We start from the raw sequence: 17,434 nt of genomic DNA, 5'->3' as shown, positions 1-17,434 counted from the left end.
AGCACACATTCAAACCCATAATTACTGCCCAACATGTATTACTGGAGTTTTGTTACGTAATGCTGGCTATTTTGGTTGTTATTCCAAACATACTTAGAATCATATTTTTACACAGCTCAACTTGTGGGAATTCAGAAGTTCATAAAAAAAAGAGAGAGTCCATTACCTTTAGTAAACAAGTAGTTACTTAATAACATTACTGGGAGAATTCCACTGCCATGGAACTGCTAACTTGTGGAGGAAAAACAACAGACATGTACACAGAAAAAAAAAATCTATTTACTTTATATCTGGCTCTCACTCTAAAGTTATTGCCAAGAGCAGACACATCACACATTTCATATCCTAGAGTTAAATTCTTAGAAGTATTATTAGTTGCTTTTGTTGGCAATGCAACAAAATATACCTCCAACATTCAGGTAAGTGGATATGGTATTAGTGAGAGCAATTTGCTGAACACAGGCTTTTGTGCACAAAATATGTTACAGTACTCTATGGTATTGCTAATAAATACTATAAGCTTTAGCCATTAGACTGTGTGTGCCCGTCAAATTCTGGCTTCATTTTTAAATGCCTCATACACTGGAAAAAACCTCATGTTTAAGGATTTTGATCCAACAGTTCTGTTTTAATTGAGAAGAAAAATGTTTTACTGGACTAATGATTCTTCATAAAGACTCCTCTGTGAAGTGGTTCAGGAAACATGAACATATTCACAAAGTAATGACATTTTGGAACAAGAAAGCCAAGTTAGGAAATAACAAGGGGAAGGAAAACTGGGCAAAGCTGCTTTACCACTTGGTACTTGATTACAGTGTGGAGGAGTTGTGAGCCTGAGGGAGCTGAGACTTACATTATTTTTAAGTGCTTCTATAAAATTCCACAGTAGGCAGAACACTTCTGTAGGTTAAGCATGTTTTCCTCTCTCTCCCCACTCTCCAAATCTCTTGCATGAAAAGGTTCCTGCCAGGCCTTTTCTCGCAGTTTTCATTCCATCTTATTCTAAGCAGCTAGGATTCACCCTCTGAAAAACGAAGGCATTCTGCTTCTGTCCTGTTGTAGCATAGTCCTTGGTGGTCTTTGTTGCAAGGAACAGTACTTCCCAATTCTCTTCTCACCTTCATTAGCTCCTCGCTGCCTTAGCCAAAATACCCTGCTTCCTGATTTGAACACCAAGGTCACGCAGAGTAGAAGTACAAGGACAATTCTACCTTTACAACTGACATTTCTGATGTGACCAACGTTACTTGTCAAGGGACAATCCAGGTAACTCATGGGATTTTGGACAAAAGGGATATTGGCAGTAACTCATAGGAGGTCACCTGACTGCCATCCTAAGCAGTTGACAATAGGGACACCAGAAAAATCTAGTGGCAAAGGAACCTCCTGAGCATAAACAACAGGAAGAGAAAGGGACTCAGAGTGGAATCACAAAGCGTCAGAGAAGTAAAGTTGCCAAGTCATTTGCATATGTATATAGTTCACTTTCCATTACAGGAAGATAGCGGTTACAGGAGCAAGCCCAGTGCAAAAGTGGGACAGGAGGACCGGTGAACAGGGATGGATGTGGGGGGAGGGGAAGGATGAAGATGACCCCTGCTAAGATGTCCCCAGTGCATTCTTTGCTTCCACCTCAAAGTATAATGGGGATACAAATCACTGCACAACTATGAGACAGAGAAAATCAGAAGCGCATGTATTTCCTGACCCATAGATCCTTGAGTTCAGTGGAAGTCTTTCCATTGATTTCACAGGGCTTTAGATCAGGTGCATAGGGCTACCAATGAAGGAACTCACTGTATTGATTCCCTGTCAACTAAGTAGTTCCATAGCACTTATCCATGGAGCAGAAACAGGTCCCACTCAAGGTTCCTTCTAAGCTGCAGGGCAGCACAGCCCTGCAGCTGCCTAATCAGCCCTACCCAGTCAAACAGCTCGATGTGCGGAGGCCTGGGCTGCTGACTGGGCGAGGCTGATTAAGCAGTTTCAGGGCAGTACTGTACATTAATCCTTTGACAGTCCAGTTTGGCCAATATACATGACAGAGGGGCATTGCTGGCACTTGATGGCATATATCACATTAGTGGATGTGCAGTTGTATTTATTTTACGTATTTATTTATTTAAATATTTTACCCCACCTCTCTGTTTAAAATATTCAAGGCAGCTTACAAAAAAATGTTTAAACACAATCCAACATCAAGTACTGTACAAACACTCGAATTTTAACACTTTGTTGGACCAACGCCCTAGCCAGTGAGAGGATCTCTCGATAGACAATTGCCAGCCCACCTCCCCAACCATTAAGCCGCAGCTGATGCTGTACGGAGAACCCAGCCCAGCAGGTCAACACCTCCCTTCACTCCCAGCCAGGTCTCAGTGATACAAGCCAGGTCAGCCCCTTCATCCAGGATTAAACCATGGATGACAGCTGTCTTCTGGGATACTGACCTGGCATTCAGCAGCAGCACCCTCAGGGCTGATGGCCAAGTGTTAAGGTTCCCAAAATTATTGAGGCTGGGAACAGGACTGGAAAAAGGAATAGCACATAACTGTCTAAACCTCATTTCCCTTGGCTGGCCAGTCCAGATCTTACTTCCATATCTTCCCCTACTTGTCACAACTGCCAAGATGCCATCTGAGCCCTCCCCTTTAGGCACACCATCTGTGCCAAAACACATAATGGGGGAGGGAGGAACAGAACAAACACAAACCTTCAGTTTGGGAAGGTAAAGTGAACTTCCTCTCACCAAGAACCCTCGCCTGCCCTCTCTACTCTCACCAGGAACTGAAAAGGCCACCACACAACCAACAGTGTGCTGCTCTCACCAGCACACACAAACACACACTCAATAGAGCCTCTACTCTAATGTGTGGTTGGCTACGGCTCAACCTGATTAACAGAGTCAGATGACTACTCAGGCATCCGCTTCTTCAAGATAGGCCCAACAAACAAAATAGAACACCACTAGTCATCACCTACAGCCCCCGACTTAAACCCCTCCAGCGCATCATTAATAACCTACAACCTGTCCTGGAAAATGATCTCTCACTGTCACAGGCTTTGGGAGACAGACCAGTCCTCACCTACAGACAACCCCCTAGCCTGAAACAAATTATTGCCAGCAACCAAACAGCACACCTCAGTCACTGTCATCCAGGAACCCACCTTTGCAATAAACTCCAGTGCCAACTCTGTCCACACATCTATACAAGCAACATCATCACAGGACATAACCACATTAGCCATCACATCAGCGGCTCATACAACTGCACATCCACTAATGGGATACATGCCATCAAGTGCCAGAACGCCCCTCTGTCATGTATATTGGCCAAATTGAACAGTTTCCACGAGAAAGAACATCGGATATTCAAAATGGTAACATACAGAAATCTGTTAGGGAACATTTTAACTTGCCTGGGCACTCAATGGATCTAAAAGTGATTTCAGAAACCAGCTAGAGAAAGAATCCGCAGAACTTGCCTTCATATGCAAATCTGGCACATTTAACCAAGGATTGAGTAAAAACATGAACTGGATGGGCCATTATATTAAACACCCAATTGACAAGGGTGTTCCTTCCCATCTCCCCTCTTTTTATGCTATTTATTTGTACCTCTGGACCCCTTGCTCCATTCATCTGAAGAAGCGGGTTGTGCCCACAAAAGTTCATGATACTATCTATTTTACACATTTTGTTAGTCTCCAAGGTGCTGATGGACCATTAATTGATTTTCAGGTTTTTTTCCCAGTTATGGTGTGTCTAGACTACATGGCTCCATCGACGGAGCCATGTAAAGTAGTTTACTCAACATAGTCAATGAAGCAGGGATTTAAATAATAAAAGTGGCCGCCATGCTGTGCCGACAATCAGATGATCTGCAATAGCTCAGCAGTCTAGACACGGCAAGGTCGACAAGGGAAGCCTTTGTTGACTGCTCCGGTAAACCTCATTTCATGCTGATTGTCGGCACAGCGCGATGGCCATTTTTATTTTAATGAAGCAAGGATTATTTAAATCCCGGCTTCTTTGACTATGTCGAGTAAACTACTTTACATGGCTCTGTCGACGGAGCCATGTAGTCTAGACACACCTTTACAGACTAACACAGCTTCCCCTCTAAGACTTAAACAAAGGACAACGACAGAACATTTGAATCCAAAGGTAAACAAAGTGATCAAACAACTTGAAAAGTCAAGTTGACCAAAGATTGAAGGGGCTTGGTGCCTGTACCCTGAAGAACACAGACTAGGGGAGAGGAACCTTGTCTGGATTTACTTTCCAAAGAACACATTTCAAAAGCTTTCTGGACTATAAAAGGGGAAAAAAGGACACCCCTTTTAAAAATCCATCACTCAAGGGACACTCACTGAACCCTTTGGTCCCAGCCCAGAATCCACACTCCAACCTCCCACCCAAGCCCTGTGAAAGTGAGTGAGGGTGGGAGACAAGTGACAGCGGGAGAGGAAATGGAGTGAGTGAGGCAGGGCCGCAGGGAAGGGGCAAGGTAGATCCTGGGTTGAACTTATATTCAAAAAGTAATTGTGCACTTAAAGTTGTGTTATTTGTGTTTTATGTGTAACAAAACTAGTCTCCTTTTCTTTTTGCTTAGTATCACTTAAATCTGCTCTTTATTAATACATATATTTTAACATTTACTATTAACCATCTCAGTGCTGAATATAAAAGTAAAATATGGGGCCTCAGCCAAACCGACAGGTAGCAAACCTTGTAATTGTTGTGAGCGTCAATAAGAGGGACTGGATACTGCAGAAAGAACTCTCTGGGATATTGAGTAACTGAGGTTCACTGAATGTTACCTGCAAGGCATAGTCAAAATTAGCAGTGTCCCAAGGAATTTGCTGGTGAGATGGACAGACGTGTGTGGCAGGGAGCTGACACACACAGTTTAAATTCCACCCAAGCTCTCTTGCTGGTGCAGAGGGGTAACTCAGTGGCTTAGACAGGGATGAGCAATAAAATGGCAGTGGTTCACCAGGATTCTCCCCTGGTGGGCTGCTGCTGCTATATTTACCTGCACCTCCACCAGAACGGCATTCGGTGGCCAACAGGAGCTGTGATTCCCCTGTTCTTGCAGAGGCACAAGTAAATACAGTGGTGTAGGGACACCCCAAGGGCTAACCCTGGCAGACCGGATCCAGCTCTCAGACTGGTATTTGCCCACCCAATGCTTACAGTTCTGGATGTGCCCAGGGAGTATCATGCTTATGTCACATACATGGCCAGGTGGGTTAAGTTTGGTCTAACTCCCTTAGGAAGCAGGAAAGCTTGGAAGGCAATTTAACCTGTATGTAGCCATCTCAGGGTACATCTAGCCTTTATTCTGAAATCATGTCGAGCTGGAGAACTTCTTACTCTGACTCATGGTAGCCCTCATTTTACAAGGAGTAAGAGAAGTCAATGGAAGAGTGTTCTTCCTCTGACTTGTGTAGACAGCCCTAAAAGCCGAAATAAGCTATTTTGACTAAAGCTACGCAATTGACATAGCTGAAGTTATGTAGCTTATTCCAACTTTAGCCCTGCTGTGTAGATGTACTGTCACGGTGCAATGAGCACCATCAGGATATGCAGAATAACTTCTGCACTTGTGGAGTCAAAGTGGACTGCTGAGATCCTAAAAGTTATATGATATGGAAACTATTGATCTTCAGGATTTAGCCATTAAATACTAATATTTTGGTAAACTTGAAGTCAACGCATGCAGAAATCAAACAAGTGCATTATCATCCATATTAAAATGATTTTATTTAAAAAAGAAACATAATTATATTATACATTAAAATTGCCTACTATTATCAGCTTTAATTCTGAGGAAATCTTCCAATTTTCTGAAACACGTGTTTGCCAGTAATTGTTCCCTAGGTCACTAGACACGGTACATAACATGGTGTTCTGTTTTCCAGGAGAGGTGAAGAAATGTATCATGATGAGGTTTCTATGATATGTGTTGCTTGAGTTGTGAGTGTAAACAGTCTCAAAACTTGATTTAAAAAGTTATTGCTCCCCTGTGCTTGCAATAAGGTAGGTGATCACCATTTGTTTTCTATTTTTAACTATGAATGTTTTATATTTCACAGCTGGAGAGGTTTTTTTAAATCCGCTACAATTATCTCAGCCACTTATATGTGCACAGCCCTTCAAACTTGAGAAAAGTTTATTACCTGCGTAGACTGAAGGGTCAAATTCTATTCCTGCTTATAACAACATAAATCTGAAGGCAATCAATTGAAGCCAAGGGAGTTATTCCATATTTATAGTGGTGCAACAGAATGGAGTATGGCTCATGGAGCTCATAGGACAGGGCAGCCTACAGGCAGCCACCAATGGCTGGGCAGGAGAATGAATGCAACAAAGCTGCAGCAGGGATGGTTTCCTGAAGGAAAGGACCCAAACTGAAACTGAAGAAAAGGGTGGGCAATTAAAGCAGTTCAGGAAAGAGTCTGTACAAAACAAAATAGAAGGTCCAACTGAAACAATACAAAATAATATTTAAAAAAAAAGAATAATTCTTAGACAAGCATTTAGGAGAAACAAATATTATAGGATGCAAATATTACTTAGGCACTGGCTCTGATATCCAACACCTATGTTTTCAATGTTATAGTCACATATTTTGGTTCATATGAACTTATTGTTAGTTTCCAAGCCCTGGTCTACACTAGGGAGTTATTTTGGAAATAACCCCCCTCATTTCAAAATAAGCAGCGGAGCGTCCACACAACCAACCCTGTTATTTCAAAATAACAGGCTGATTATTTTGAAATCTGTATTCTTGCTTTCCTTGTGGAGTAAGCTTATTTTGAAATAGTTATTTCAGGAGTTATTATTTCAAATATTCTTATTTTGAAATAATTTCCTAGTGTAGACATGCTGCTGCCACAGGACTACTCGTTACATTTTTCTCTTTGAAGAAAGCAGGCAGATATTAATGAGAGCAGTGTACCTCATGAGCTGCATTGAAAATGTACCCCCTTCTCTTTGAATTCATTTTTATTGAACATGTTGACTAAAATGTCTAGCAGAAAGGGAATCTCAAAGAGACCATTAAGGACATGTCTACACTAGTGTTATTTCAAAATAACTAGCATTATTCTGAAATAACTATACGAGCATCTACACATCAAGCCCGTTATTTTGAAATAACAGGTGGCTTATTTCAGAGTCTGTAACCCTCATTCAACAAGGGAATAACACCAATTGCAAAATAGCTATTTCAGAATAAGGCACATATAGATAGGCAAATGGAGTTATTTCAAAATAAGGGGTCTCCAATCCTTCCCTGCAGCCATGAGCCAACCCCATTCTCTGTTCAATCCCTCCACCGCTACCGCTGAGCAGGCAACCAACTCCTCGGACACTGTCAGGAGACAAAAAGAGGCGATTTCCTGGTCTGATGTGGAGATCCTGGACCTCATTCAGGTCTGGGGCTAGGAGGCAGACCTCTAGGATCTCCGCACCAGACACAGGAACGCAGACATCTATTGCCAGATGGCCTAGAGCCTGAGCACCAAGGGCCACATGGATACCCAGGAGCAGGTGGGCATGAAGATGAAGGAGCACCTGCCAAGGCCAGGGAGCACAGCTCCCACTCCAGGACAGGACCCCAGACCTGCCCTTACTATGAGCTCCACCGCCGCATAGGGGGTGGGTCAGTCCCTTCCCTCCCCCCAGTAGAAGACTCAGGCCTGGAGACGCCCGTTGTCACCTTCCCGGGGGGGGGGGGGGCAGAGGCAGGGAGGAGGAGCTGGATGAAGCCAGCGGTGTAACAATGCTCACTAGCCAGGAGGCCTTGCTGTCCATGGAGCCAGTCGCCCCTGCCCTGGCCATCTCCCTGACATCGCCTGATGCTCGGAAGGTCCATCAGGTGAGCGCCATTAGTTTCCATAGACACAGACAGGTGGTGATGGCAGGTGGTGAGGGGTGCTGCATGTTCCTCACTCAGCCATCTCAGCATGGGGTTCGTGCAGCAGCAGCCTATGTACATGGGTGATTGTGGAGCATCACTCCTGGGCCTTTCGGTTGCAACTCAGAGATTAGGGCTGGGCTTCATGCACCGTGACACCTGCAGCAGGGCCGATTCATCTGCACGATCTTACATACGGTGGCCACCTGGTGGCCACTCCTGCCCCTCTAGCTTTTTCCCCACCATAGCTGCAGAGGCCCCGCACACGAGGTGGTGGCATCACCTGACGCAGGCACCACTCCCAGCCCTGAGCCTCTCCTTCCCCCTTCCACCTCCCTTCTCCCAGTTTCTTTCCTCAGTCCCTCCCCAGTTACATTCACCCCAATAAAAATAAAAGAGTTGATTGTTTACAAACAAAAAGTGTAGTATATTATCTCTACAGGGGGAAAGGAGGGGCGGGGGGAAGAGAGGGCAAGAGTGGGATGTGGATGGCAAGGCAAAGAGGGGCATAGCACAGGCCCTTGTGTGGAGGCCCTGGGGAGTGTTTCACTGGAGTCCTTGTGAGAAACTCTCCCTCAGGGCCTCACGGATTTCAACAGCCCCCTGATGGGCCTGCCAGATAGCAGCTGTGCACGGCTCCTCAAAGGCCCTGCCAATCCAGTCAGCCTCTGTACCCTACCCTGGCCGGAACGTGTCCCCTTTCCTTTCACAAAGATTGTGGAGGACACAGCACACCGCCACCACTCCGGGGACATTCCAGTCACCGAGCTGCAGCCAGATGAGGAGACAATGAAACCTCCCCTTGCGATGCCCAAAAAGGTAAAGTGGTGGGCTTAAGGTGTCCGGAGTAGGGCTTCATGAGCCAGAGAAGCAGTGGTAGGCTGCGTCCCATCAACACAGACCGTCATAGCCAAGTCCCCAACTCTGATGGCGCGGTCATGGAAAAGAGGTGCCAACGTGCAGCTTCCAGAAGAGGCTGGAGTTTCGGAGGATGTGCATCGTAACCCCAACCACGCAGCATAGGTGTCAGTGAACTGGCCATGGTGATTGACGAGGGTCTGCAGGACCATCAAAAAGTATCCCTTTTGGTTGATGTACTGAGATGCCTGGGGGTCAAGGATCCAGATGGGGATGGGGATGCCATTAATAGCACCCCCCCCCCCTCCGCAGTTGGGGAAGCCCATCACGTTAAAGCCGGTGATGATGGGGTCCACATCACCCAGGTTGATGATTCTCCGCAGCAGGGCAGCATCCCCCTCCGCAGTTGGGGAAGCCCATCACGTTAAAGCCGGTGATGATGGGGTCCACATCACCCAGGTTGATGATTCTCCGCAGCAGGGCAGCATTGATGGACCTCACTACCTGTAGAAGGAGACAAACAGACAGAATCACAGGGAGTGCCAGGGCCCTCAGGAGGTTCCCAAGCCCCGCCCCAGCTCCCCCCACCGCAATACACACACCAGGAGCAATCCTGACTTGCCTCATCTCATGTTAGAGATTTGTGAAGGCAGGACTGAAAAACCTCCTGAGGAGGGAGGGCTTCCACCACTCCCAACACCAGCTACTTCCCTGGCCTAGGGACCCCACTCTAGCAGTTCAGTTCACCACCCTCTTGGAACAATAGCACAAGCGAACCATACCTGCATGACCACAGCACTGACAGTTATCTCCCGAGGTCAAACTTGTTCCCAATGGATCGGTAGCTGTCCAGTGTGGCGAGCTTCCAGATGGCAATGGTGACCTGCTTCTGGAGGGGGTTGGTGGGTCTCGTCTGGGTGTCCCGACTCCTGAGGGCAGGAGCAAGCCACTCACACAGCTCCAGAAATGTGACCTGCTGCATACAGAAATTCTGGAGCCACTGCTGGTCAACCTACTGCTCCAGGACAATCTGGTCCCAGCAGTCGGAACTGTCCAGTTGCCAGAAGCAACTGCATGATGTGCAGGGCAGGGCGGGTGGAGTCAAGATGCACGAGCAGCACCCAGAGAGGAATTGCCCCACAATGAGCTGGGGGTCCTGTTCCTGCAGGGCCTAGAAAGCAGCCCACAGAAACTGTAGGTCCAGATCCATGTTTAGAGAGCTGAGGTACCCGCAAGGACAATTACAGCAGGCAAAGAAAAGGCTTTCCTATCCCTCAGTGAGGTAGGCAAAGGAGAAGAATCTGAGACACAGCTGTACAGGAGGGTCTCTTTAAACCAGGCATGTCCAAAGTCCGGCCCGCGGGCCAATTGCGGCCCGTGTTCCGGTTTAATATGGCCCCACAGGTAATTTGGCAATATCTATCTTTTATGGCCCCCAACGAATCCATATGTATTGAGATGAATACATTGTAAAATCTCAGTTAATGTCAGTTGGTCTAAATCAGTTATAAATATATTTGGACACAACATGTATACTTGGTGTTATGTTCCTGTTCATATTTTTTGAACTTAAAAGTTGACAGACAACCTTTATTACCAATAATATGTAATGTACTTTACAATGTTCCTGACATTTCAGCTTCTTGGATTTTTTTTTCATCTGGCCTTCAGATATGAAAGGCAGAGTGATTTAACACCTGTTTAGATTTGTCATCCATGTGACGAAATGAAAAGTATGCTGTTTGCAATAAACTTTGCATAAAATAGTTAATTTGCATTTAATTTTAATGGTTCAAAGAATGTCAGGCAAAATGGTCGGCCCTCACGCATGTTTACTTCATCAAATCTGGCCCTCTTTGAAAAAAGTTTGGACACCCCTGCTTTAAACTCAAGCCTCAGCTTCAGGCAGCAGCTCCAGGAAGAGAGTACTGTCCTGATGCCCTGCCTGAAGTGCATCTGGGTGGTCTTAAATGCGATTCAGTGTCCAATGAATGTGGACACGCTATTTTGATGGGAATTTGCTGTGTAGACGCGCTATTTCAAAATTTAAATTTCAAAATAGCTTATTTCGGAATAATTGTGCAACATAGACATGCTCCCACAGCTTTTGCTCTGCTTCTGCAGTTTGAGTGTAAACCTAGGCTAACAAAATCTCCAAATCATCGTTATTCACACTAACTGATTGCATCTGTCATTTATTTACATTTTTAAAAACCTAAGTCATGTAATTAAGACGCTAATAACATAATTACTAGCAAAAAGGAAGCTTCTCAGTTAATGTGAGCATATTACATATCTCTAGGGTGCTTTTATAGAAAACAAAGATGCTCTTGCTTAAGTGCTAGCTATGAAAGAAACATTTCCCAGGCAATTATGAAATTCTTAACTCATTAAAAATGTGATTGGTTCCACAAAACCTAGTCAATACAGAAAGGAATGAAATTAAAAATCAAAGGCAGATAATCTTCATTGAAAAAGTTTAGAGCTTGATTTGAAAGTTAAATAAATAGGGGGAGGGAGTGATTATAGTTTGCCTGTAGCAGGGTAAACATCTCTGTATCTGAACAAAACAAATAAACTGAAATGAAAACACAGAATCTGACTAGTAAACATCAGATATAATGACTAGACACACACAACTAATTAGGTGAGTGATAAAATGCATGTTAAGGCCCCAGTGGTCTCCACAGAGACTGAATGAGGGGCTCTATATGAGCCAATAGTAAACTTTAGAGACACACCCCAGGAAACCTGCAGCTCTTTCCATAAGAGCATATGCTTAATAGTCTTTCTAAATCAGGGCCATATTGTGCACCAGTACTTCCTTAGCCATTTCCACACAGGCTTTGAGACAAAAAGACTCCTTCACACCCATCTTTCTGCTGTGCCATTATACTAGCCATGCACATATGCCGCACAGCCTTTTTAGCTATGCACTTTGAGATTCATGAGAAGTTTAGCGTGAGATGTACCGCTCACATGCAGAATGGTAACATATGTTCATAATCAGAGTCAACACATTGTCCTCAGAACACTCAAATGAAATACTCCTCAGTAAGGACTATTTTTGTACAATATTTCAATTTACTGACACCAAATTAACTGATGAGCCATTAAAATAGAGTACATGGAGATTCTTCCCCCACTTGTTACTTCTACTATAGTTCTGAGAAAGTTTGTCTGTCTCCTCCTAAACAGTCAGAGTCGGACCACCAAATTCGGTATACAGCTTTCTCGTATCATAACTTAAAGCAAGGCAAACGTTTGGTTGTGCCAGGAAAATAGGATTGCTTCTCATCAAGCCATAAAGAGAAGAGGCAGAATCACCAGGCAGGTGAAAGGGGCTGGCTAGCCTATCCCCCCTCCACCTGTCCAGAACTGCCTCAGCCCCAAGATTCCTACCCCTATAGGTAGCCATTAGGGAGGGCTGAAACTTTCCCCGCCATTTCATATGGCAACACAGCTGGCTTTTCCCCCAGTGGAAAGTGCACAGTTTGCTGCACTCCTCATTCTGGCTGGGCTGGTCCAGGTTTGTCTGCCCCAACTGAGGGATATGCACTCCTTCCCCAGCTTGCCCACTAGGGATATCAGATAGCAGGTACTGAAATAGCCGAGTAACCGCATGAATTCTCAGCAGTTAGTTGACTATTTTATGGTCCCCGGGGGCAAGAGAGGGAGGAGAAGAAGCTGCTACTAGGAACCGGGAGGAGATGGACTGGATGCCCAGTGGCCTTAGAGAGCTTCAGCACGACCACAGTTCAGTGGGGGAAGGAACCTGAAGAGTAAGGGCTTCTGGCTGGCTGCTTGGATTGGATGATGACTGAGCCTGTGCGGAGGACTCCAGGAGAATAGTGTCTCCAAGGGAGAAGCCCTAGGGCTATAACCTTATGCCAGGCAGTGGATTATTTAAAGATGGATTCCCAGGAGAGGCTAAAAAAAAGCTGAGGTCACCAGTGGCTGTAGAATGCAGACACAAAATCAGAGAGTATGATTACAGTATGATGGGGGCTAATTTGGCTACGACAAATCAGGAAAGAGATCTTGGAGTTATCGTGGACAGTTCCCTGAAAACTTCCATACAGTGTGCAGCGGCGGTCAAAAAGGCAAATAGGATGCTAGGAATTATTAGGAAAGGGATAGAAAATAAGACCCAGAACATCTTACTGCCCCTGTATAAAACTATGGTACGCCCATATCTTGAATACTGTGTACAGATGTGGTCTCCTCACCTCAAAAAAGATATTTTGGCCTTGGAAAGGGTTCAGAAAAGGGCAACTAAAATGATTAGGGGTTTGGAACGGGTCCCATATGAGGAGAGGCTAAAGAGACTGGGACTTTTCAGTTTAGAAAAGAGGAGACTGAGGGGGGATATGATAGAGGTCTATAAAATCATGAGTGGTGTGGAGAGGGCTGATAAAGAAAAGTTATTTATTAGTTCCCATAATAGAAGAACTAGAGGACACCAAATGAAATTAATGGGTAGCAGGTTTAAAACTAATAAAAGGAAGTTCTTCTTCACACAGCGTGTTGTCAACCTGTGGAACTCCTTGCCAGAGGAGGCAGTGAAGGCTAGGACTATAATAGAGTTTAAAGAGAAGCTGGATAAATTCATGGAGGTTAGGTCCATAAAAGGCTATTAGCCAGGGGATAAAATGGTGTCCTTGGCCTCTGTTTGTCAGAGGCTGGAGAGGGATGGCAGGAGACAAATCGCTTGATCATTGTCTTTGGTCCACCCTCTCTGGGGTACCTGGTGCTGGCCACTGTCGGTAGACAGGATACTGGGCTAGATGGACCTTTGGTCTGACCCAGTACGGCCGTTCTTATGTTATGTTATGTTCTTATGAGAGGTGAATGCTGATGTACACAAAAGCTCAAGATCCCAAACTAATGAATTATATTTGACTTATTTTCTAACACTTCTGGGTTTTCCACTGCCCACAGTATTCAATATCTTATATCCTAGAGGAATCCTTACTATCTGAAGCTTCTGAGGATGCAAATTTAACAAATATATACAAGATGCTACTGAAGTATGTGCTCAACAAAAGAGTAAAGCATTATTTCTGAATAGAGCTAGTTTGCGGATATTGGGTATACGAGTAAAGCAGTAAGGCAAAGAATGCTCACTGGTCAGGAGATACACACATGGAGGAGCACACAGGAACCTACAAGAGGGATAAATTTGAAGTGTTAATGATGCTATACCCCATATTTTTATGGAAATGTTTTGAATATGAAGGTGCATTACTCACACATGCTTTATGCAAAATGTGGCACATAACCTCTTTTGAACAGCTTGCAATCCACTGAATGTGTATATTCTATTTGTGTGCATTTATCATTCTTGTATGTGAAGTTAGAAATATGAAGCATAAACTTGTTTATTAATCTAGGTCTTCTAGCAAAAGCAATTATTGGCACTTTAGGAACTTAATGGTCCAGTGCTCAAGACAACGAGCTATAAATAGTTTTATTGTTCCTGTAAGTCCTAACTATGGTTGGTCCTACAAAGGCATGTGACCATACCACCTGGTGCTGCAATCCATCTTGAACGTTATACACTTCTGAGAAGGAAAAAGAATGGAACAAAGACTTTCCACCCTGCGGAAGTTCTATTTAAGGGATGGGAAGCAATCCATGTTGGTCTTCAGCTGTCTTCACAGAACATGAAGAGATCTGGAAACACAGAACTAACAAAGGGTACATCTAGACTATACCTCTCTGTCAACAGAGAGATGTAGATTAGGCACGTTGAAATTGCTAATGAAGCAGGGATTTAAATATCCCATGCTTCATTAGCATAAACATGGCCGCCGCTTTTTCCCAAAATGGAGCTTTTTCAGAAAAAAACAGCAGTCTAGACATGGATCTGTCAAAAAATAAACCCTTTTTTGAAAGATCCTGTAAACCTCATTTTTTGAGGAATACAGGATCTTTCTAAAAAGGGTTTATTTTTTGACAGATCTTCATCTAGACTGCCTTTTGAAATCCCCGCTTCATTAGCAATTTCGACATGCTTGATTTTCATTCCTCTGTTGACAGAGGAATGCAGTCTAGATGTAGCCAAAGGGAGATGCTGTTAGACCTGAGTCAGAGAAAAGATCAGCTCTGGATTGAAAAATTTTACTTGAAATAAGGAGTAGGGTGAGAAATTACTACTTGTAACAATATCTTTAGTGTATTAGGTTTAGCTGGTGTGTTTTGTTAAGTTTAGTAACTTACTTTGATCTGTCTGTCATCACTTGCAATCATTTATATCCTACGTCTTATGCTCAATAAAATCACTTTTTTTTATTATTAAACCCAGGATAAATAATTGTTACTTGGGGGAGGGGACAACAGCTTTACATCTCCTTCTTTCATTGATAAACGGAGCAAATATTGGTATGAACTTGCTTTGTGTAAAACTTTTATAATGTAGAGCTGTAGTCACCAACCCGTTGATCGCGATTGACCAGTCGATCGCAAGGCGTTCAGGCACCCCCACCCCCGAGAAACCCCACTACCTACCTCAAGTGTAGTACCGGCTACCCGCAGGGTGGACAGAAATCCTGTCTGAAGCCCGCGTCACTTCCGGGGGTTCTGGAAGTGCGTGGGCTGCTCCCCTCCCACAGCTCTGTTGCGTGCTGGGGGAGGGGGAATCGGCCCTGGAGGAGGAGTGCGGCAGTTTCCCTGCATTGGAGGGGTGAGTCGAGCGCAGGGGTTTCCCTGCGCCACGGGAGCAGGGGTCAACCTGGGGGTTTCGCTCGGGGCAGGCACCCGTGGGGGGTTGGCCGTGCTGCGATGGAGGGGGGATTGGCCATGGTGTGCCATGCTGTGGGAAGGGGGTTTGGCCCCGGAGCAGGCACCCATGGAGATTGGCTGCACTGCGGGCGTGGGTTGGGGGGGTTGGCCACGCCATGGGAGAGGGGGTTTGGCCCCGGGGCAGGCACCCGTGGGGGTTTGGCCCCGCCACGGGAGAGGGGGTGTTGGTCATGCCGTGGGAGGGGGGTTTGGCCCCGAGGCAGGTGCCCACAGGGCTTTGGCTGCGCTGCAGGAGGCACGTGCCGACTTCCCTCCAAGGGGGGGAGGCGATAGCAGGGGACTCTGTGCCCCGACTCCCTCCATCCCCTGTTCCTTCTCCCCAGCCCCCTGTACCCTCTCGCCACTAAGAAACCTGTCCCCACTGGCACCCTGTCCCCTCTCCTGTTCCCAGCCACAGAAAACTGTCCCCACTGGCTCCCTGTCCAAATAGGTTCCCTGCCCTTCTCAGAAATAAAGACAATGCAGAAACTTTTTCTGTTTGACATAGTATTTTATTTGAAAATGAAGCCTGGCCAACAAACCCCCGATTGGGACCAAGCACCCGTCTGGCCGCAGCATCATGACACTCCTGCACTCCCCTTTCCCCCAGACCCTAGATCTCAGCCTATCATACACTGGAACCCCCTGCCCTGAGCCCCTTACATACCCCAACCCAAATTCCTGAACCCTCATATCCAGAAGTCTGTGGCTTACTTAGTACCCTAACCCTACATGTGACCCCAACACTGCCCGGCGTGGAACTCCCTCCCCAAGCCAGCGTTCCCTTATCCACTTCCTCCTGCATCCAGATTTCCTCCCAGAGCTTGCACCTCTCACTCCTTCCCGCACCCAAATCCCTTTTTCCCCACCACGGAGCCTACACATCCTGTCTCAACCCAGTGAGGGTACATCTAGACTGCAGGAGTTTTTCAGGATTCCGGAGATACCCCAGAAAAACTCTTCGGCATCCAGGGATGCATTTGTTCTTCCACTTCTTTTAGTGGAAGAGCAAACATGATATTTTGGTCCCCTCTTTCCACAAGGAATAAGGGGACTTCCAAAAGAAGGGGGTTTTCTGACATTTGGTCAAGTCTAGACAGGCCAAATGTTGGAAAAACTTCTTCCTACAGAAGAACTTGGGGGAAAAAGCAGCAGTGTAAGGGTTGGAGATAGCAAGTGATGGAGAAGAGGCGAACAGAGAGGGCGGGGCTTCAAGGAAGGGGCGGGGCAGTAGATCTTGGCTTGTTCTGTCATTTAAAAAGTGATCTTGGGTGTAAAATGGTTAGAGACCACTGATGTAGAGTAAGACCAATTTACTTCGGGTTTTGGTCCTACTGGTCCTAGGTGCTAACAAGTCCCTGTAACTGAGCCCTCCTAGAGCTGAGCTGTTTTCAGGGTCTGTTACTCTGCTGGGGTTCTGTTACCCCAACTCTTGCTTTTTCTGGGGGAGACCAGAGCGTCTGGCCCAGAAGAACAGGGTGGAGGGGCACCCTTAAGGCAGGTAAATAAACTCAGTGGTGTGATCAGTACATTGAGTGACAGTTTCAACAGGAGCTCTGTGATCCAACCCATCAGTGCTATTATTTGGATTGTTATCAGGATGGTTTGGGGGGAGGCTTCTGGAAAGAATGAGCCTTAAGGAAAGAAATACATCACGACAGGGGTGTCTCGGAGAATTGGGGTTACGTTTTCTGTAACTGAGGGAAGCATGGGGAAAGGTGGGAGATGAAACAAATAGGCTGTCAATTGTCTGAGGAGAGGGACAACAGGAAATATATTGGCTGAACACATAGTAAGTCAGGGCAGGAATTGTATTTTTCTCTTGATGGAGCATCTATGGAGAAAAATGAAAGCCTGCCTTGTTC

Source organism: Pelodiscus sinensis, chromosome 12 (genome assembly GCF_049634645.1).
Source record: "Pelodiscus sinensis isolate JC-2024 chromosome 12, ASM4963464v1, whole genome shotgun sequence".
In the NCBI taxonomy this organism is placed as follows: domain Eukaryota; kingdom Metazoa; phylum Chordata; order Testudines; family Trionychidae; genus Pelodiscus; species Pelodiscus sinensis.
This window is presented reverse-complemented; position numbering follows the sequence as displayed.